Raw genomic sequence first — 22,408 nt, forward strand, 5'->3', positions numbered from 1 at the left:
AGTGCCTAAGACGGATGTCCTGGAGCCGGGGGGGGGGGGGGCGCAGGCCTGCTCAGGTCACAATCAGTGGACATCTCCTGATCCCCCAGGTTCCACAGGCCAGCCCTGGGCAGAGACCTGGGGGTTCCCGCTGGAGGCTGTTGAGAATGTTCTCAGGGTCCTTGCCCTCCCCTGTGTGGCTCTCTGACAGCAGAGTCCGGGCTGAGGAGGTCATGGGGTGGAGCCGGCTGGGCCTCTGTGCCCGTGAACAGAGCTGTGAGACAGGGCTGGAGCTGTGAAAAGAACCAAGAATAGAAAATTGTTTCACGAGCTTGGAACCCAGAGTGCTTGGGGTGCAGGGGGTACAGGTGGGGGGTAACAGGGGTAAGACAGGGCCAAACAATGGAGGGCTTGCAATGTCCTATTTCTGCATCTTGCAACACTGGGGACACAGGGGAAGTGTTTCCATGGCAAGTGGAGTCATTTTTCTGACCAGTAAGGTAATGTTCTCCATGTGTCCTCTACCTATCTATCTAACAACCCGAAAGTGTTTAAAGCATGCTGTTGGAGCCCTTCCCATAATCTCTTCCTCCCCAGGACTAAACGCTGCTAACTAGTTCAATATATCTCCCTCCAGACTCTTTTTTGGTGCACTTAGAGATGTATTTTAAAACTCGCACTCTGTCACGAGTTTTCACCTAACAACATACTGTATAGATCATTCTAGAGTTCTTCCTTAGCCTTTTATGCCCATTTTTGAGTGATCTTTAAGTTATGTATCAATGATCAATCCTGCCAGTGGCCATTCAGGTTATTGCAAGTGTGTGGCTGTTTATAAACCTCCCTCAGGGAACCTCCCCGTTGGTACCTCTGTGTGCACTTGTGTTATGCGTCCTTCAGGAGTGTTTCTGCAAGTGGACCGGCTGGGTCAGACGGCACACGCCTTTCCAGGTGTGATCTCTACAGCCAGGTCAACCTCCAGAAGGTTATGCTGACTTCCCACGTGCAAGAGGCCTCGGCCCCTCATCCTTGCCAGCCGTGGGCATTAGCAATCACTTAAATCTCTGCTGATCTGTTAGGTAAAATGGCTTTTCTTCTGCATTTCTTTGATTACGAATGAGGTTGAGCATATGTGTACATGTTTGTTGGCCATTTTCATTTCTTCGTTTATGAATTGCCTGTTGATGGCATGTTCTCAGCTCGTTTTTCTACTCATCTGTCCACTCATTCAGCAGGCATTTCTTGAGCACCTACTATGTGGGGCACTGTTTTGGTTAGGGACCTAACAGTGAACAACACTGACAACAGAGACCTACCCCCTGGAACTTAGGCTCTAGTGGAGGAGAGATATGGGTATGTGAGTGAAATCTAATGTGTGTGTTGAGTGTTAAGTGCGAAGGAGGGAAAAATAAAGCAGGGCAGGGGATGGGAAGCGTTGGGCAGCTGGAGCTGGTAGTCAGGAAGGCCTCCCTGGGAGATGGTGCTGCAGGAAGCACTGGCAGGAAGCGAGTGAGTGAGGCCCGTGGATGGGAGCCTGGGTGCCAGGCAGGCCGGGTCTGTTCAGGGCACATCAGGAAGGCCAGAGTGGCTGGGACATGGAGAGTGAGAGAGGGTGGGAGGTATGGCCGGAGAGGGACCAGAAGCAGATCACGCAGGGCCACATGGACCACCCTTGGCTTTTAATCAGGATGAAGCAGGGAGCCATGAAAAGTTCCGAATAGTGACATGATGTGATCTGAATGTCATTTTAACCAGGTCCCCCTGGCTGCTGTGAAAGGGACCAGGGAAGCAGGGAGATCAGTCAGTAGGCTGTTGTAATGATCTAGGGGGGAGATGGGGGGGGCTTGGAGTGGAGGGGGCTTGATGGAGGTGGGGAGAAGTAGATGGGTTCTGGGTGGGTGCTAATGGTAGAGCCAATAGGGCTTGCTGACAGTTTGGATGAGGTGGAGTGTGTGTGTGAGTCAGAGAGGGAGCCAAGGATGACTGCATTAGTCATCTTGGGCTGCCATAACCAAACATCATAAACTTGGGTGGCTTAAACAACACACATGTATTCCTCACACTTCCGGAGACTGGGAAGTCCAAGATCAAGGTGCTGGCAGACTCAGTTCTTGGTGAGGACCCCTGCTTGGCTTGCAGACAGCCACCATCTCACCATGTGCTCCCATAACCTCTAATTTACTCACCCACAGAGAGCCCTGGTGTCTCTTCCTCTTGTAAGGACACTAATCTCATCAAGAGGCCCCACCCTCACGACCTCATCTCATCCTAATTACCTCCCAAAGGCCCCACCTCCCAGGACCACATTAGGGGTTAGGGCTTCAGCTGATGAATTCTGAGGAGCACAAACATTCAGTCCATAATGGAGTCAATCCATGGAGTCCAGTGACTCCAAGGGTTTGGGCCCAAGCAGCCAGAGGTGTGGGGCTACCATCAACAGAGATTGGACAGAGAATAAGGAGGAGTGAGTTTGGTGTAGGGGAGGAGAGGGGCTCGTCTGTGGACAGGACTGGCTGCATAATGTATGGGACCTGGAGCAAAATGAAAATGAGTGGACCTCTGTTTAAAAATATTATTAAGAATTGCAAAGCGATAACAGTAGGGCATTAAACCAATAGCATGAAACCACATTTGGGGGCCTTGTGTGACTGCCCAGTGGGCACACGAGTGAGCAGGCCCCAGCTGGGGACATGCAAAGTGCCTGCAGACGTCCAAGAAGGGTGGAGTTGATAGTTGGATGTGTGAGGCTGGAGTTCAGGGGAGAGGTCTGGGCTGGAGACACAAATCTGGGATTATCAGCATAAAGGTAGTATTTCAAGCCTTGAGATTGGTTGAGCACATCAAGGGAGTGGATATATATAGCAAAGAGAAGCACCAAAGACTTGGCCCTGGGACCTCCTTCAGTTAGAAGTTGGGGAGCTCGGGTGCCTGGGTAGCTCAGATGGTTGAGCGTCTGCCTTCGGCTCAGGTCATGATCCCAGAGTCCTGGGATCGAGTCCCACATCAGGCTCCTTGCTCCTTGGGAGCCTGCTTCTCCCTCTGCCTCTCTCTCTCTCTCCCCCCCTGTCTCTCATGAATAAATAAATAAAATCTTTAAAAAAAAAAGTTGGGGAGCTGAGTAGGAACCAAAAAGGTGAGTAAGAAAAAGCAACCAGTGAGGTAGAGGAGAACCAGGCAGGTATGAGGTCCTGGAAGCCAAGGGCAAGACATGCTTCAAGCATGAGGTCGAGTAAGATGCAGAGGGAACATTGATCATGCATTAGCTGCGGGAGATCACAGATGACCTTGGTTTTAGTGATGGGGGGGCGGATGTGTGAAATGTATCTTATTGACTTGCAGGAACAAATTGATTTATAAGAGGTTAAGGGATTTAACCCTTTATCTGTCATATGTTGCAAATATTTTCTCACAATTTTGTGAGGGGTTTTGTCATTTAAGTTTATAGAGCTTTTCTTAACCCCTTACATGTTGAAAACTGTCCTGTGGTCAGGTTGGCCTCTCTTGACCTTTACAGTTTCTGGCCTTCCCCAACTGCAAAGTATTGAAAATATTGCCTTACATTGTTTTCTACTTGTTTATAAGATTTAAAAATGTTTAAATCTGTAGTTCATCTGGAATATTTTTGTGTGTGTGGTTTGAGGTAGGGATCCAAGTGTTTTTCCCCAAGTGATCAGCCAGTTGCTTTGACACTTGACTGAGGAAGCTTTCTTCCCTGCTCTGCAGCTCCTTGGCCACCATTCGATCCGCTGATCTGTGCCTGGGGAGACATTTGGGAAGTCGAGAGAATGGAGGCTTGGTCATTGATGGGGGGTGGAGTGTGTGGGGGCAGAAGTGGAAGCGGACACAGTTGCCTTCAGTGAGGGAAGAGGCAAAGGGAAGTTGGGAAGGATGGGAGCTCTCAAGTATGGAGGGCCTCCTGGGTGCCCACACAGTTCTGCAGGGGTGATATTCTGTATACCCATTTGCAGATGAGGAGTCTCTGCGAGCAGTCATCACATGTCCAATGGCATCAGCTCTCAGGAGATGGAGCTGAGCCTGGGAGGCAGCTCTGTAACCACGCCTGTGTTCTGTCTGCCCAGGTGAAGGGAGAGGCGAAGGGGAGCAGTTTCCAGAAATGCTGGAAGGGCTCCAGGCACAAAATCCACCCCCCCCCACTCTGCTTCCCCGTCTGCCATTTGGCTGGGTCTTGAAGGTTTTCCCATTTTGAAGAGGAACCTGTTAAAATCAGAATACTCCTGGCAGGGAATCACACGTTAAGTTTACAGCTAACATCTTAATTATCAGTTAACACCTCTGCTGGGATTAGCTGACAGCCAGCTGAGGACACTGAATGGGGGCCGATGTGATGTGTATTTGGGATGGGAAAGGCCAGGAACGGGGATAGAGGAGGAGGCAGGTACCCAGCAATTCACAGCTTTCTTCTGGGCCCTTGGGAAAGAGACCAGGAGGTGGAGAGGGATCCAGGTGGTGGGTGGTGGGGCAGCAGGGGAGTGGCTCCTACTCTGTGAAGTCTGGGGCTGGGGCTCATAGAGGAGCTGACATCTATTCGACACTTACTGTGTTCTGGTATCAGAGAAGGCTTGTCACATTCTCAGTCTTGGCCTTGAGGACGTCAGGGAAATCAGCCACCCATTAGCTACCTCGGGCACCAGTTGCCAGCAGTCATTCAGAGCTGGGACTTGTCTCTGACGCCCATAGACCAAATCTGTCACCTAGCCCTGAGGAGTAGTTGTAGGAGAGAGGCTGAGGCGTGTGGAACCTCTTCTAGTTTTTTGAGGGCCAGTCTACCCTGCTAGGGTCAGGCTAGGTGTGAGCAGGTCAGGGCTCAGTGTGTGACCAGGGTCAGTGCTCAGAGGGTGACCAGCATTGGGGCTCAGTGTGTGACCAGGGTCAGGGCTCAATATGTGAGCAGGGTTAGGGCTCGGTGTGTGACCAGGGTCAGGGCTCAGTGTGTGACCAGGATTAGGGCTCAGTGTGAAAGCAGGGTCAAGACTCAGTGTGAGGCCCTGGATAGGTAGCTGACAGCCTCCCAGCCCAGTGGTGCAGGAGGGCAGGGGGTAAAGAAAGATGTGACTGCTTGTCTAAAGCTGGCCTTTCTCTCCCAGAAGGGCTTCCTTCCCCATTTTGTTCACTCTGCACAGGGGGACTGATCTTTGTCTTTGGGAGATATCATGAGCCTAAAGGTGACCGGCCACCCAACTGCTTCATCACTGTGTGGACACTGACAGCCTTCCCGCAATCCTGGAGCAGCTCCCCTCTTCCTCCCCGTCTTTTCCTTCCCTCCTCTCCCCTGCCTGCCTCCCCTGGTCTTGCACCCAGTTGCTGGCAGCCAGACCCTGAGACTCCCAGACACCCTTCCAGCCCGAAGCTGGCCCAGGTCCCAGGTAACCTGCATCAGGTACACCTCTAGCTCTTCCCTCATTCTCTCCTGCACATTCTCTGTACCCAGCGGTCACACAAGGGCTCGGCTGGGAAGGGAGCCCCTTAGCGATGAAGTAAGACTTCCAGGTGGGGAAGAGCCTCTGAGCTCAGTGCCTGGTTGCAGGCTCGAGAGCATCTCCAGGCAGGGCATGGGCCAGAGCAGAGGCTGGGGGTCTCTGCAGGTGCTGGGGTGGGGCCTATGTAAATTGGGGGGCAGCTGAGAAGTGTGAGGGGTCAGACGGAGGAGGCCTCCATGGCTACTTAGAGACTTCAGAATTTATTCCCAAGGCCAGCAGTTTCCCCCGTTTTATTCTGTAGCAGTTCAAACCTGTCACATGGAAGCCTAGAGTGGAAAACAGACTCAGTTGTTCATTCAGCAAATGTTTACTGGGCACCTAGTCTTCTAGCCCCAGAGACACCGCTGTGAACCAAAGAGGAAACAGTTCCCTGCCCTCAGCGAGCTGACAGCTACAGGGCGGCTGTGGCTAAAGGAAGCCTTACTCTACTGCCCGTTCCCCGGGGCAGCTCTGCAAACAGGGGCTCCCAGGGCGGGTCCTGGAAACCTGCTGTCCTTAAGGAGCCTGAAGGAGATGCTGCAAGAGATTTCTTCCTGCTGATGGAAGGTTCTGGGAGGGAGGATGGCAGAGTCAAAGAGGAGGTGAGCAGGAGAGGGAGAGAGAGAAGGCCCTCTCAGGAGAGGAGACCCCCGTGCCCTGTGGCTCACCCACTAGGGCAGAGAAAAGGGATGAGGCCCTCCCAGGTATGGTGGCCAGTTGTCCTGATTTGCTCAGGACTGTCCTGCTTTTAGCACATGTCAGTGCCAGGATGGTCAGTCATACCACCTGAGGGCCACTCTGTACCTGAAGCTCAGCCTCTGCCCCTGGCCAACCCAGAGCATCCAGTCAAGTTGTGCTGGGCATCTGAGAAACCGGGTGTCTAGGTCATGGTGCCAGTTATGCCTAAGGATTATGGGAAGCGATTGTGGGCTGGCTCGGGGTGCAGCTGAAGGAGTGAGGGGAGGGACCTCCCTGCTGTGGCTGAGCCGCCTTCGGGGCCCCAAAGAAGACTGAGGCCTGATGGAGCAGGTGGGCTCCGTTCTGAGGCCCGGGGAGTCTGGGGGGCTTGAGGCAGGAAGCAACAGCAAAGGTGCCTGCACTGTTTGTCCACTTCTTGGGCCCACTGGGGGCTGGCCGACAGCTGCCCTGGGTCATGCAGCCCCAGTCCGGAGTCCTGGCTTCTCTGCCTGGTTCTGCCTCCAGCTGGTTGTGTGTCCTTAGGACAGGCGACCCTGAAACTGGACCTCAGTGGCTTTACCTGAGACACGGCCGTGACTCTGGGCCAGAGCCACCTGAGGCAGGCTTTGGAAAGCACAGTTCATGTGCTGCTTTGGTCACCGTTGTGGCTCAAGGGTCTGCCCTTGGGTGCTGGCTCTGGGGACCACAGAGGGGCCTCGGGGAGGGCCAGCTCTCCCTTCTTGTGGCAGAGACCGACGTGTGAATGAGAGGATAAAAATTGGAGGCCCCAACCAGGGATGTGGCTTATGGATGTGTTTTGTTCCATTTCAAACAATTTGGTTTTTTAAAATTGAGATATAATTCACATCCCATAAAGCTTGTCATTTTAAAGTGTACAATTCAGTCTTTTTTATATTCACAAGCGTGTATAACAATCACTGTTCTAATTTCAGAGCCTTTCCGTCACCCTCAAAGGGAACCCTGTACCCATTAGTGGTTACTCCCCCTCTGTCCATCTCCCAGGCCCTGGCAACCACTAATCTACTTTCCTCTCTTGGGACTTGCCTAGTCTGGACATTTCATATTGATGGAATCATACACCAGGTCACCTGTTGGGTCTGACATCTTTCCCTTAAGATAATGTTTTTGAAGTTCATCCATGTTGTAACGTGTATCAGTATTCCTTTTTATGGCCCAAAAATAGTCCATGTTACAGATGTACGACGTTTTGTTTATGCGGTCATCCATGGACATTGAGATTATTCCTCTTTTTTTGGCAATTATGAATGATGCCGCTAGGAGCATTTGTGTACCTGTCCTTGTGGGAATGTGTTTTCTGTTCTCTTGTGTCTACCCCGGGGCTGGGTTCGCTGGGCCATGAGGTGACTCAGCGTCTCTGCCTCCGTCAGGGCAGGTATTCTCCACTCTCAGGCCCCGCCACTCCCAGTGTCATCTGAGTGCTCCTTCACTCTCTGTCATCTCCTCTCTGGCCCCTGTAGGCTTCTAAGTTTTCAGCCTTTGATTATGGAACAGTGATGGAGGGAAATGTGGGGGGCTGTAGGAGACAGAGAAGGTTCCTGACCCAGAGAGGGGTTCTGGAGGGCTTCCTGGAGGAGATACCACCTGAGCTTACTTAGGCCCAGTGGACATTTTCTAGGGCAAAAAGAGTGAGGAAGAGTCCTCCTGGAGGGAGACAAAAGCAGGAAGGTGTGAGACGCCCCCTCTTTCCCCACCCTGGAGGACAAGCACCGGGAGGCGAGGGGGGCTCCGGGGCCCAGCCAAGATGCCCTCTCTCCCTTCCTCCAGGGCTTACCTTCTCTCTGTCTTCTGTCTTGGTCTTCTCTGCCGTTGGTTCAGGGAACTGTAAGGAGCTTGAGAGAAGGGGAAGATGAGGGAGTGAGAAGCCAGCGGCCCCTGCAGCGAGAGCCTGAGTGGGGTGGGCAAAAGGATGGGGGACTTCGGCGCTTCCTTAGCTGAGGCCAGAGTCTGAGGACCTAGGGCAGAGGTGACCGTGGGCCAGGACACCTCATGTCCCCAAATGGCATCTGCTTGTCCCTCCCTTGGGGGCAGGTGAGAGGCCGGATGGGCTGGGCCAGGCTAGATGAGGCCCAGGGCAGAGGCAGAGCGAGAGGCCCCGGAGCTGCACGAACAACCTCCCAGGCTTCTGCTCCACTACCTAATGGGTAATTGTACCCTGACACGCACAGAGGCAAAGAAGGGATTTTCTGTGGAGCAAAATCTCCCGTGAAATATTCAGGCCACGCTGGGCTTCACTTCCCAGCCGCCTAATCGCTGCTGCTTGGCTTGGCCACAGCTTGAGAGGCCACACGTGCCTGGAAGACCACATGGGGCTTTTTATTTCCTTCTCAATGGGGAGGGGTTTCCATGGGCTAGGAAGAACCCGGGGCTCAGGACCTAAGATGTTGCGTGCGTGTGTGTGTGCGCGGGCCTGTGTGTGCTTCCTGTTTCTAGCCTGTGCGTGTTGGTTTATGAACTTGGCCCCACGTGTGTTCTGGGTGTGCATGTGTCTGTGTGCAGACAGTCTGGCATGGGCAGTGCAGCTCGTCAGCTTGCGGGTTGTCTCTGAAGGTGCTTCCCCGCTCTGCCCTGGTCTCTGATTCTCGGCGTGGGAGAGCGAGTGCAACGCCCTCCGACAGGAGGAAGGCTGCCCTAATGTGTGAGTTCTGCCTGTGCCTGGCATGGCACGCAGGGTTTGACAGCCTTGAAGCCCTCACCAGCTCAGGGTCTCAGGGACGCCAGATGGCAGCCGGCCTGCTATACGTGTGAGTCAGGCTTTGCCTCTCTTCTGACTTTAGTGTGTGTTTGTTTTCCACCGAGTTTTGAGTGCTTGATGTGGGGCTGGGGCAGGGTGGGGGTAGGATGTTTGCTTCTGAGAGTTCATTGAGCTGGGACATGTCTGTCTCTTTGTCAATGCACCCCGCCCCCCACAGTCCCTCAGCTACCCCACTGGTCTCGTCCAGCCCATAAAATCTTGTATTTCCCTGAAGGGTCTGAGGGTCATCCTACAAAATCTTGCTTTTGTAAGTTCATGCTCTCTTCCATGTTGCACAAGATAGGCAGGACTAGAATTATCATACCCATTTGGCAGATGAGGAAACTGAGGTTCAGAGAGGCAAAGAGACATGCCTGAAGTCACTCAGTGAACGAGGGCTTTGAGCAAGAGCACTAGCTCCTCCTCCCTGCACATGGACCCGTGGCCCTTGGTGGAGGGGAGCCTGCCCAGAGGAAGTAGGCCCTAGTTTCATGAATGAATCCAGCTGGAGGGTGCTTCCTTCTCCACATGGAGAGATGGCCCCAGGGCTCTTGCCATCTCTACATCAACAGGCAGGGCTACAGGAGGCAGTAATATTGATGTTCATCATTGGTATTTCTTTATTGTGGCTGTGATTAGCAATTCCTCCACGGCTGAGGCCCAATCTGGCAGACAAGTGGAGGAGCTCCGGCTTATTAATGTCAGCCTGTTAATGTCACACTGACAAGGCTGATGGGGGACTGGCCTTAGCTAGGGAGGAGGAGAGGCGGAGGGCTGAGCAGAAGGTCGGTAGCTTTCCCCTTCTCTCCCGGGGACTCGCTGTCCTTGAGCACAGACCTCTAGAGCTGCCCTCATCCCGTTCTTCTCCCTGGAGCTCACTTCCCAGGCTGTCTCCTTCGCTCCACGGCCCCCCACCCCTCACTGTTCTGCTAGGATGGCTTCCATTAAAGAGTGGCCTCCACAGCCCCAGGGAAAGCCCACAGGCGTCAGCGCGAGACCTCCCACATCCCGGGAAGGAGAGCAGCTCCTCAGCACTCTGCCCTCGGCCAGTTGGGAGAAGCTCCCCCAGCCCTGCCACAGTCAGACCTGCATACCCCCAACGGTGCCAGCCTCCATGGCGAAGCAAGCACAGCCCCTTCCTGCAGGTCACTGCACACGTCCCCTCATCTGTGCGCTGTTTCAAACAGGAGGGCTAAGATGAGCACTCCCAGACCCTGGGAGTCTCCTTGTCCACCACTTTGGGCTCTCCTCTTCCCTCCCCTCCAGGGACTTCTTCCCTCAGTGTCCCTCCACCTACATCTCTTTAGATCCTTCGGTTCTTTGAGCAGGAAGCCAAGCCAGCCGTCATCCAGGGAGAAGTTACTCAGCCCTTGTCATCTCCCCAGCACCCTAGCTGCCAGCCCGCCAGTTGGCTGCATGCCTAGTGTAGGACGCCTCTGCACTAAAGGTAAATCTAGCCCTGGTGGCCACCCTTGTTTCTTGACCGTTTATCCTGTGGTGGGTCGGTTAAAAGCATCTTACAAGAATCTGATCCTCAAACCAACTCTAGGGGATAAATACACTTATCATCCCCATTTTACAGATGAGGAAAACTGAGGTGCAAGGAAATTGAGCATGCCCAAGCCCTCCTGCTGAGCTGCCCCTCCTCGGCCTCCAGCTGTAGCCCATCAAGTCATTTCCTCCAGCCACCTCTCTCTTCCCTGGGCTCTCCAGGACAGGCAGGGGTCATGTCTTCCTTGGTCCCCCCACCCAGGGCGGGGCCCAAAGCAGGCAGCATAATCGGCAAGCACGGGTCATGGTGGCGACGGCACAGTCCTCTGAGCGCTGCATTCAGCAGATGGTTGCCCTTCCATGGTTCTCTGGAGGGCGCCCGCTGCCTGGGAGCACTGTGCACTCTGTGGACAGGGGTCTCGTGCACTCTATGCCCTGCCCGTGGCGTTTTCCGCATGAGGCCCCAGCATCTGACCGCAAGGCTCCCTGATGCAGAGAGGCAGCCTCGCCTGCTGAGTTGCACCCCCCCAACCCCAAAGAGACCTTCGAAACTGTGTCTCAGCTCATTCCAGGACTTGGCAAGGATGTCATTCACATCATTTATTCTTTTGTTGGACAAACACTTGCCGGCCGCTGTTTGCTCTGGCACCGGGCCCTATGGAGGGTCTTCAGCATGCTGAGATGACCGGGTCCCGGCCCTGCCCTGGGAGCACAGGGCCTAGTGGGACGAAAGCAGAACTGAGCTGACCAGTGCATGTTAAAATTTGCCCAGGGGAGGCAGTACCTGAGCATTGTGTGGGGATGGGCAGGACGCAGGAGGAAGGCAGCCAGAAGGAAGTATTTTCAAGTTGAGGGAGAGGGAAGGGCACCACAGCAAAGGGAACAGCCCGTGCAAAGCTCTGAGTCTGAGAGAGCAGGTCGAGCTCAGGAAGAGGCAAGTTCAATTACGAAATACCCAGGTGGGTGGGCCTGCTTGAGGAGGGGTAGGGCTGGCTCTGGGAGCCATTGCGAGGATAGGTGCACCCCCAGCCCCTGCGGGTGCTTGGGATCCCTGGAGAGAACTGTGAGGACAGTCCCTAAAGACCAGGGCGTCTGTACACGGTCACAGGCCCAGGACATGTGGCAGGGAATTTCAGCATGTCTCCTTCCCTGCCCAGTGTGGGGCGACATGTGCTAGGCCAGTGTCCAGGGGTCAAGGAGTTCTGTTCTCCAGCATGGTGACTGAGCCAGCCAGGGAGAGGCCGTGTGAGGACCAAGGGTCCCCTGACCACACCTACTGGCAGGCTGCCTTGGGCTCAGGAACCAGATGCACCCGGACCAGGGCTACATTCCTCTGAGCCACACCTCTAGGCAGTCAGCGCTCCCAGCCCTCAATGCCCCAGCCCCTCCAACGGGGTCGCCTCAGTGGGAGGAGGGACACTGAGGCCCCACGGTGGCGGGGCCCCACGCAGGCTCACACACAAGCAGTGGGTGGGGTAGGGTACCTCCCGCCCTTCAGATGGATATTGGGGTCCTTCGGAAGGACGAGACCCTTCGCTCTTGGGGTCCAGGGCAGAGCCAGGCTGCCACCAGGCAGGGCATAGAGAAGGCCCAGCTGGACAGGAGGTGGTGCAGGGCTCAGGGAGGGCACAGGTCAGGCAAGGAGTCCTGAAGGCTGGCAGAGGAGTAGGCTTCCCTCTGGAGATTTACTGCCAGAAGGTTTCCCAGGATTTGACTTGAGTACCTAGTGACCAGGCTCTGGGGAGAATTTCTCTCACCTGCCTCATGGGACACAGAGTAGCCCATGAAGGAACCAGGCACCACCTAGCCCAGGTTCACACGTGTACAAGCATGTACATGCACGTGTGACCTGTGCCCGCCTGTGTGGGCTGCTCATGCCCATGTGTCTACAGGCGTGTTTCTGTCGGTACACGGAGGCCTCTGTGTGTGTGTGTGTGTGTGTGTGTGATGAGTGTGTCTCTCTCTGTATATGTACATGGCTGTGTGTCCACATGAACGAAGGAGGGTGTCCCTGGGAGTACAAAGCTGCATCTGTATGTGTGCCTGAGAGCCCCTGGCTACAGCCAGCAGCCCCACAGGACACGCCCTTTTCTTCCCACTGGAGCTGGAAAGCTCCTGAACCTGCTGCTGCCAGGCCTGGGCCCGACTCTGCCCTGTCACTCACAAGGCCTGCCCCTGAGTCCTGAGGTCTGGCCTCCTGGGGACAGACACTGTGGGTGCAGGTGGGCATCAAGGGGACAGCTCGGGCTGAGAGGGGCTGTCCCTCTTTTTCGTGTTCCCTACCCATCTCTAAGTACCTGCCATGGGATCCTGACAGGGAGGTCCCCCTGCGCCCCTTATATAGCCCCCATGGTGGGGCGCTCAGTGCCTCCCAGGGCAGCACCAAGGCGCCCAGAAAGGAGAGGTCAGGAGAGCCAGAGGGTAGGGGTCGTGGCTCAGCTGGGGCTTTGGCTCCTGGCAGCAAGGGCAGGCTTGAGGATTCGGGGCCTTTTACCTTGTTGTCAAGAGCATATTTCAGCTATTAGTGACAGCAGCAAAGGATTTGGGGAGGATTTCTCTTTCATTTCCCAGAGCTTTCAGCAAGCCTCCTCCCTTCCCACCCTTCTGCCTGCCAGGGCTGAGAATATACACACACACACATGCACACACACACGCACACACACGCTTGGTGTTCCTGTGTGGCCGAGAGAGGGAGAGAAATCTGGGTCAGTCTCCCAGAGAAGGCTCCATGGTGTCTCCCCACCTTCCCCAGCAAATGCTCAGTGTTGCAAACTTGGGCTGTGGTCTGATGGCCAAGGCCTGCCTCAGCCCTGCCCTAGCCTGCCAGAGATGCCTTACAGAGGGACCCCGGGCTCACCCCTCCTGGGCCCTCTCTGGGCCTCCCTGTCCAGGTGACCTTACCCTGTGGCCTCGGTGTCTCCCTCAGCCAGGACTCGCAGGTCATTTCTGCCATGCTGAGTGTGATAGAGGCTTTCTCATCTCCTACTGGACCCCCCAGCTTCAGCCCCTAAGGTCTGGGGGATGGGGGGAGGAGTGGTTTGGGGAAGACTGTCTCTGGAGCTGGGGGCCATGTAATAGGAACCCCGTGCACAGAATGCCTGAACCAGAGGAGGGGTCCCTAATGGTGGGATTTCAAGCAGTGTGGAGGGCCAGGGTCTGGTAGGATGCCTCAGGGAGGGGTTTTCTGAGAGAAGGTAGAGAAACAGCTAAAGATACCACTGCCGTTTCAGGATGGAGCTTGCAGTGGGGACTTAGCTAAAGGCCCGAGGGGTTAAGTGGGTGCCTGAGACAAGCCCGAAGTCCATAGGGGGCCCCCGCCACACCCAGTGACTGCAGGGAGACATTCAATGGACTGGGTGGTGGAGGGAGGTGGTGGGGTTTCCTGTTTCTCTGGGGAAAACAGGATCCCGGGGAGTTGCCATGCTTTAAGTCACCTGGGGACACTGGCAGCTTTCCCACCCCCACCCTTGGGAGACACCAAAGCTACTTCCTTCTTATTGCCCCTGGCACAAAGTTCTCAGGTGACCTAGCAGATCTCTGTGTCCTTCTACAGGGTGACCATGGAGTCCTCAGTGCCGACCTTTCAATGTCAGTCGACTGAAGGGATAGAGAATTGATTTGATTTAAGCTAGATACAGGGAAGGACTTCGTGATGCCACTGGGGCAGCCTTAGCCTCCAGCTTGGTGCTGATAGAGATGAGACAGATCCTCTGAAGGGCTGTCAGGTGGGGGGGGGGGTGACCCCAGGCCTCCCAGCTTCCCCCAGAGGCCAGTCCCTGCCCGCCTGCAGGACTCCAGCCCGGAGCCCACGGAGACACCCATTTTGTTTTCGAGCATAGGACGTGTGTGCCCCTTGGGGGAGGTTGGCTGTTGAAATACTGGAGTTACTTGCGTGTGTGTTGACACCTGCTATGTACGTACATGCGTGTGATAGGCGAGGGCACGCGCACAGGACAGCTCAGGAGTCACCTCACAGACTTGAAAACTTGTTCAGAGTATGGGACCAGAGATCAGCCAGCTCTAGAAGGGGATCAAGGGATTGCTTTTTAGGCCATGGAGAGGGTGGTTCACCTCCCCTTCCTCACCAGCCACTATGGAGTGGCGACTCCCAGGCCAGGGCATTCAGGGAAAAGCTGGAGAGGGCAGTGGCTCCCTGCACTTGAGGCCTGGCAGTGAGGAGACAAGGAGGGCCAAGGAAGGCCTTGAAGAGCGGGTGGAGAGTGTTGGAGTTTGAGAGGGAGAGGTGAGGGCAGGGTCATGGCCTCCTCAGATGGGGCCCCAGGGAAGGGCTGGGTCTCCCTTTTCAGACTGGCGTCCCTGTGGCATAGTGAGGCTCCTGGACAGCGCACCCCTCCTTGAGAACCTTTGGAAAAGAGTTCCCTGCTCCCTTGTCGCCAAGGGCCCCAGCCAGCCCCATCCCTTTTCCCTTCTGGCCATACCCAGGCGCATCCTCCCTTGGTCCCTGCCGTGCCAGCCAGGCCAGGCTGCAGCCCTGTGCTCAAGCCCGGCTCCGGCCAGGGGCATCCAGGCTGCCAGCATGTCATCCCTCTGCTAGCCTGACTCAGGGCATTCATGGAGCCCCCAGGACTCCAAAGGCTAGGGGCACAGACAAACATATTTGTGCGTCCTCCCTGAGCAATAGGGTCAGGAACTGGAAAAAGTATAATTCGGACTCTCAGCCCAGTTTTCAGTTATTGTGCCAGAAGTGGTTCCTGCCTCAGCCCCCACCTCCTCTTGCCTCCATTCCGAGGGCCGTGCTGGATCCCGAACTAGAAAGGGAGCAGGGCAGGTTATGGTGTGGGCAGTGTCCTGGGCAGGGATGACCCAGAAAGATTGCGGCAGAATCTGAGATAATCTTTCCCCAGCATTGGCCCTTGGAGGGTCTGTATGACCCTCTGGTTCAGCACAGCTGTTGTGTGGACAGGGAAACTGAGGCCCAGTAAATGTAGAGGGCTGGCCTCTGCCTTTGTGTGGTGAGGACCAGCCTGCCCCAGCTTGCTCGGCCCCTCCGGGAAGGGCTAAAGGGAAAAAGGAGCAGAGGGTGGGGAAGGCAGGAAAATAGGATGCAAGATCTAGGGTGGTGTGAGGCATGTGACCAGCTGTTCCCCCAGCAAATGTTGTCTAAGCCGTTGGCCAGACAAGGGCTTGTCTCAGCCCTGCCCTCAGCAATGGTGGCCTAGCTGAGGATGGACTGTGACTTGCACTGGATCCCATTTGGAGTCTCACATGGCCTGGAAAGGTAGGTGCCATTATCTCCATTTCATAGATACACAGGCTGAGGCCCAAAGTGAGGCCTTCCCAGGGCATATGGATAGGGAGGGACAGTGCCTGCCCAAAGGGGACACAGACCTACTCCTGGTAAGGGGGTCTCCCACAACTGAATACTCTTAGCAAGGCTTTGCTCACTGCCTAAGGCAGAGCTGAGACTAGCTCCTCTGGGAAGGATAGACACTTGTCTTTAGGACTCCAGACTTCCCAATTTGTTCCCTGTGCTCGCCAAGAATTTCTTCTGTAAGTGTGACCACAGTCCCTCGTGCTTTAACTCTTGTGGGATCTTGTCAATCCAAAGCCTGCACCGACCTCTCCTCTGTTCCTCTGTCTTCTTGGTTCTGAATGGGTCTCGGGGCTTGGCCACTGGGCCCTGCAGCCTGGCCAGCTCCTGAGGGCGAGGGGTGAGAGTGACCCACAGCAACCTTCCCACAGAGGCCTATTTGAGGATCAGCTTCCCTTTGCCTAGTGTTGCCATCCTCATCACAGCCTCTGCCCATCTCATTTCCTGCTAAACCTCATTTGCCATCTGAAGGGCTTCATTTTCTACTCTGTTTGCCCATAATCACCCCCCAGGCCCATTCCTCTCTCCCCAGTCTCCCCGCAGTGCCCCGCGCTGTGGTGAGAAGGCAGCCAGGCTCAGGTATGGCTCAGAGCCCTTCCTTCCTCCCTTCTGCCTGTCTTGGGAAGGGTTTTGTGCTCCAGGTGAGTGTTGCATCCCTGCCCCTGTGGATTTCCCTGCTCCCAGACCAGACATGTAGTTTGGTTGAGAACTAGGGGCAGACTCTCAAGCCCTTGAAGGCTTTTCTCTACTCCCTCTCCACCTTATTCACCCAGGCTAGGAAGACCTAGGGTTCACCCTGAAATCTGATGCTAAGTGGCCCAGACCTTGCTCCATGCACCCCCCAACAAGCTCCATATTTGCCTTCATCCAGAGAGAAGCTGACCTTAGATCAGGTTGAGCAGGGAAGCAAGGTGGCTTTTTAACTAATTCATACTAAAGTGGGAGTGACTAATAGCAATTTATCCTACCTGTGGTATTTGGATTTGAACAGAGGAGCATTATAGCAATAATATTGATAATAACAGGAATAAACCTCTAACACTGAGTTTTTACTATGTTAGGTACTGTTGTTAACACTGTATATGTATTAAATCATTTAATTGATCCACTAACCCAGATGAATTTCTAATTGGTAGGAAGATAAGGAAAGAATGTTGAGGGGCAGGAGGAGAATGAGGAAGCAGGAGACAGACCTCTCACTCCTGCACACCTCCATCCCAGCTCCCACTTGCTATAGAAAAGTCCAGTTGTTTGCACTGCAAACCATGTCAGGCATTTGCTTGAGTTCACCTTGGGAGGGCAGGGTAGGCTCTGCTTCTCCCTGGGGCTCACAGTTCTCCCATGTGATGCCTGGGAGGGTGGCATCCCAGGCTAGGCAGCCTGCCCCTCCCCGCTGCCCCCAATCTCTGAGCACCCTTTAAAAAGTCCCTTGGTGTTAAGGGTCATCACACAGACCCCCTGAGGAGTCAAAGGCAATGTGCTCCGTGATCTCTGAACCCCTCCAAGTCTCCTATGGCTGAATAGCCGCCTGGCCTTCTGACCATACTGTTGACTCTGCTCCAGGCTGGACATGCCCCAGAGCCCATCTCTAAGTGTGATTTAATGTGAGCCTCAAATAAACTCTACAAGGTGAGTGGAGCTGGGACAAGGATCCCCATTTTGCAGGTGGGGAGACTGAGGCTCAAAGAGAAATCACTGGGCTGAATCTTCCAACCCAGAAGGATGGCCTAATGAACTCCTTCTGAAGGGAGGGGTGAGGAAGGCTTATCCCACCCTAACAGGGATGCTCACCATTTCAAACAAACGAATGTGAGGTAGTGGTGGCATTTCCAGCCCCGGCCCTTTGCATCTCCACCACGCTGTCTCCTGGATCCTCCGGGCATCCCCTGTCGGAGGAGGCTGAGCAGCTGCTCCTAGATTGGCCGCCTACCACCCCCGCCTCAGCCTCTCCTGCCTGCTAGTGTTCAAGGTCAGGCTGCCTGGAAATTCAGTAATTGATCTGGGAGACTTCCATTGCAAATCTCCCAGCGTGGCCTGCTTTGCCCATATGGCCAGCTGCCACACCCCACCGCCCATCCCATGCAGCCTACCCTGATGGTGACCAGCCATCCATCCCTCCATGGGAAGGTGGCTGGCCATTCCCTGCTTCTCCCACCTCACACTCCTGAGGGCAGGGCCCCTGGGACTCTGAACTCAGAAGTAACATTGTTCTGAACTGATCTCAACCACCAACTGCTGTGTGGTCTCAAGCAAACCGCTTCCTTCTCTGAGCCTCCGTGTCCACACCCAGGATGTGGATTGAGGTCAGATGGCAGTGTGACAGAGTGTGGGAGTTGGCAGTGTGGCCACTGTGATGAGGGTTCCCATAAAACTCATCCTTGGGGGTCCTCAGGGTGGAGGAGCCCAGAGTAGGGCGTGATTATACCTGCCTCTCAGCAAGTCAGGAAAGACTTCTTAGAGGAAGTGGCATTTGGGCTGGCCCTGGAAGGATGATCAGCCTTTCCACATTTGGGGGTGAGGACAGTGGTGGATGGTGTTCTGGGGGTGACAAGAAGGAGCCCTCCATGGAGCCATGACCGGCCTGGGGCCTTAGAGTTTCTAACTTGCAATTCTTCCTTGCTTGACCATATCAAGCCCCTGCTTACACCCTTCAGTGGCTCCCTGATGCCCTTGGCCTAAAGTACCCACTCCCCCAGGAAGCTTCAGAGACCTGGCAATATCTAGTCCCCACCAGCTTCAGGCACCCAGGCTGCTGCCCTTGTCCCAGGCCTCCAGCCTTGGTGAGTTTCTTTCTAAGTCTGTACAAGCTGCTCTCTGATTTGACTCTCTGACCACAATAAAGTTTGACTCTGTGATCAGATAACCCCCTCACTCCCTTCCAGGGCTCAGCAGGCCCTATGTGATCTGCTTCTGACTCCCCCCAGAACCCACCCCCTCTCTCAGGGTCCCAGACCCTCGAGTCGAGTCCCCCTGTTTGGGGCTCAGCTCGAGTGTGCCCAACTTAAAGTAGCCACCAGGTGACATCCTGGTTTGCCTGGGACGAGGGCTTTTCCAGAAAACTTTTAATGCTCAAACCAGGACAGTCCCAGACACATCAGAGTGATTGGTCACCCTAATTTCCCCCCAGCCCCTGCTGCCAAGCCTGCCTGTTTTCTTTTCCTCACCACTCTTCTGCTGGAAGACCAGCTTGTCTGGGTGCTTTTCCTCATTGATCAGCTGTCCCTGCCACTGGCCTTGAGCTGCCAGAGAGCAGAGCAGGTCCTGCATGTCTGTCCAGAGCTACACCCTGCGTGCCCAGAAGAATGCTGGCACCAGGGCATGCGTGGTTGGTTTGTTGAATGAATGAGTGAGGGGCGTGGACTTGGACCTGAGTGAGTGTCTTTTCTCTCTGGCCGGAGTTTCCTTTCTGAAGCAGGAGGGTGGGCTCTGGGTGTCTCAGGGAGGGGCTGAGATGTGCTGGGCCCCTGGGTTGGCAGAACTGGTGGTGGCCCGGCAGCAGGGTGGGGCAGCGGGGCTGGGAGAGAGCTGAGCGTTGCAGCCCTCACCTTCCTAGATGTCCCACCGTCACCTGAGGGCCATTTCTGGGCCAGGCTGTTGGTCCAGACCCAGGGTTGGGGGTGTCCAGAGTGATGGCCCCGACTGCCAAGCCCCACTCCCCCCTCCCACCCCCGGGAAACAGATGGCCTAAGCTTGGGCGGGCGGCAGAGACAGGGACTGGCATTTGTGTATGTGTGTGGTTTTTTAAAAATCTGACACATTTTTGTCACGTCTTGGTGCATCAGAACAGTAAAGGAGGCGGGAGTGTGAGAATGTTTTAACTCGCAACTTTGTAACAGCTCCAGTTTCTCCAGGCCTCCTCCCCCTCCCCCAGGCCCCCGCGGCGGAGCCTCAAAGCCCATCTGTTCCTGAATCCCTGCTCCCCCCACCCACATCCATCCATCTATCCATCCGTCTATCCATCTATCCATCCTTCCTGTCAGCTGAGGGGAAGAGAGAATCAGAGGAGGCAGCTTGAGACTCCCAAGACGACCCCAGGCAGGGAGGCAGGGGACCTGTTTTGGGGCCTAAGCTTGACCCCAGACTTGCTGTGTGACCTTGTGCCGTTCCTGACCCACTCTGGGCCTCCCCGCCACCCACATGTTCCTAAGGGGTCAGGTCCATCCCCTTTGGAGTTCCATGACTCGGACACTCATAGAGATGTCTGGGGAGAGGGATTAGAGGTGGGAAGAATACTGGAGGAATGAAGAGAGGGGCGTTTGGGATTCAGAGCCTCCAGGGGTAATGGCCCCAAGGTGGCAGAGAGAACCACATTCCTGACGCCAGACTCAGTAAGTCCCAACCTTCACTCCTCTCAGGTTTGGGGCTTGGGTTCCTCACAACCTAATCCCCACTCCCCGCCCAGCCCACCAGGGTGGTGCTCTGGAGGTGACGCAGGGCTGGCCCAGGTCTGGAGCAGCTGCTCCTGGGAGGAGATGGATGGAGGGAGGAGGAGCCAGGAAGTGGTACCAGGGACCTAGACGTCTCTCCACTGCCCCGCGGTGCGTGTCTATGGAAAAGGAAGCAGGGTGCGGGCCAGGTCCTAGATGTGCTTCTCAGCAGCCAGCCCTGCTGTCCTCAGGCCTGCCTGGCACTGGCTTCCATTTCATTAGTCACGGACCTGCCAAGTGGCCTGGGAAAGCAGAAGTGCCCATGGCAGACTGGTAGGAGCTGCCCTGGGCACTGGGAACCTCCAGGAGTACGAAAGGGCAGGGCCCTGGGGTGGCTCCGTCATGGCAGGGGCCCGAGCCTCACTTCTTCCCTCCACAGCTCCAAGGCCCGGGCTGCGGGACCCCGGTGCTGTGGCTTGCGGTGACGTGGGGCAGGTAGCCAGTGTGCCACTGCCAGGGGCAAAGAAAGCCGCCGGGCTCCATCCCTGTGCACCTAACACGGACTCCCAAAGTCCAGGGCCTGTGTCAGGGAGCAAAGGCAGAGGGAACAGAAGGCAGAGGGGGCTGTCATCGCCTGTCCCGTGGCCCCAGTTTCCCTCCCCCCATCAAAGTCTGTGCCAGATCACAGCAAGGGCAGCAAGACCCCGCCCCCCCCCCCCACCGACCCCGGTCAGGGCTCAGGCAGCTCCTGAGTATTGCCCCCACCTCTCTGCTGCTTGGGGAGGCAGCCAGCCCCCCACCCCCCACAAGAGTCCCCGCAGGTGACAGGCTCATTTGCCTTGGACGGTGGGCTCTGGCTAGGGCAGCCAGCAGCCAAGTAAACCAGCATCAGCCCTTTGTGGCCCAGCCCCGGACCCCAGGGCCCAGCTGAGTCAGTGCCATTTGAAGCTCACCATATGGGCGCGGGGTGGGTGCAGGGGGAGGAGCTGGGGTTGCCATGAGAACGCGCACGCTGGCATTTCCTCTTTTGGGGAAGCTGAACCATACTTTGCAGGCAGTGTAGGCTTCTGAATCCCATTTCTCTGTGTTTTTTAGGAAGGGAAAAAGGGCAGGGGAAGGGGGTGGAAAAGACGGAGAGAGATGGCGTGAGGCAGAGGGAGCGATGGGGGCTCTCTGGAGCTCTTGGGGGTTGATCGGGGGCCTGTGCTCCCCAGAGCTGAGCCCAGGGCCAAAGTGGGGCCTGGTGTCCCCTCTGACCCCTTGCCCAGGCCTTTGGTAAACCTTTTCCTTTCATCACACAGCCGTGCACCCTGCCTGAGGTTTCAAGCCAACTCGTTGGCCCCTTTCCAGGTTCCTATCCTCATCTCTGTCCCCTGAGTGCCCACTCTGTGGGTAGCGACACTGGGGCAGAGGAGTTCAGGGGCAGGCGAATATTCTAACCCGAGTGCACCACAGACTCCTTGGGCTTTAGTAGCTCGGCGGTGGGATTCCGCACGCGGAAGGCTGCCTGGAGAACTGGGAGTCGTGCAGGGGTGGGGCTTGGGGGATGCAGGGAGCTGAAAGGAGAAGGCTGTTTCCACCCATCCATCTGGTAAGGGATAGGGGGGTGGATGTGCTAAGAATACAGGCTCTGGGGGCAGACAGATCTGGGTGTGAATCTGGCCCCGTCTCTTCATACCTGTGGCACCTCTGGCAAATGAGCCTCCTCGAGCCTCCATTTCCTCGTTCTGTAAAATGGGGTGATGGCACCTACCTGCAGGTTTCCTGCAGTGCTCACCACCATGGAGGGGCACCCACCCTGAGCACAGGTGTGCTGGTGGGACCCAGCATGGCCATGTTCTGGGGAGGCGACTCTGTAGAGAGGAGCTGTCCTGACGGGAAGAAGAGTGGGTGATAACTAGGGGGCTGGGGGTCTAGGGGCAGAACCGGGCAGGCCTGGGCCACGTGGGCAGCTCTAAAGCAGAACTGCCACCTCCACTGAACTCTAGCTCTTCCCCGGCTCCTTTTGCTGGAAGCCTTGCTGGTCATGTCTGGGGCAGCCAGCCTGCCTTCTGGGGAACTCCCCTCCAGATCCTTGGAAAACGAGGCTACTGAGTAAAATCAGCACTGCACAGCGGCTCCACCAGGACTTCCTGATGTGTGACCTGGCCAAGCCCCTACTCTCTGGACTGCCCTTTCCCAACCATAAATGGGGGTATAGACTGCTATCCTTCCCTATTCCAGGGGCTGAGTAGGGCCCCAGGAGATGAGGGGCAAGCTTACTTTGGGATGTGTCCAGAGAAAACAGGAGGGAAGTCTGGCTTTATTCCTG

The 22,408-nt window shown here is 55.8% G+C and overlaps 1 protein-coding gene across 3 annotated transcripts in view; it reads left to right on the top strand.

The window, feature by feature from the left end:
- LINGO1 (leucine rich repeat and Ig domain containing 1) overlaps positions 1-22,408 on the top strand; it is a 75,581-nt gene that overhangs the window by 14,492 nt on the left and 38,681 nt on the right. Inside the window, exon 1 of one of the 3 annotated variants that reach the window (XM_088024898.1) lies at positions 8,706-8,917. The exons of the other annotated variants lie outside the window; for them this stretch is intronic. The gene's annotated coding sequence lies outside the window, so the exon portion shown is untranslated. Of the gene's footprint in view, positions 1-8,705; positions 8,918-22,408 lie in introns of those variants that run through there. 3 annotated transcript variants of the gene reach the window in all.

This window comes from Eumetopias jubatus, unplaced genomic scaffold (genome assembly GCF_037043125.1).
Source record: "Eumetopias jubatus isolate StellerSeaLion01/CBP00866 unplaced genomic scaffold, mEumJub1_p1.0 scaffold_7, whole genome shotgun sequence".
NCBI lineage: Eukaryota > Metazoa > Chordata > Mammalia > Carnivora > Otariidae > Eumetopias > Eumetopias jubatus.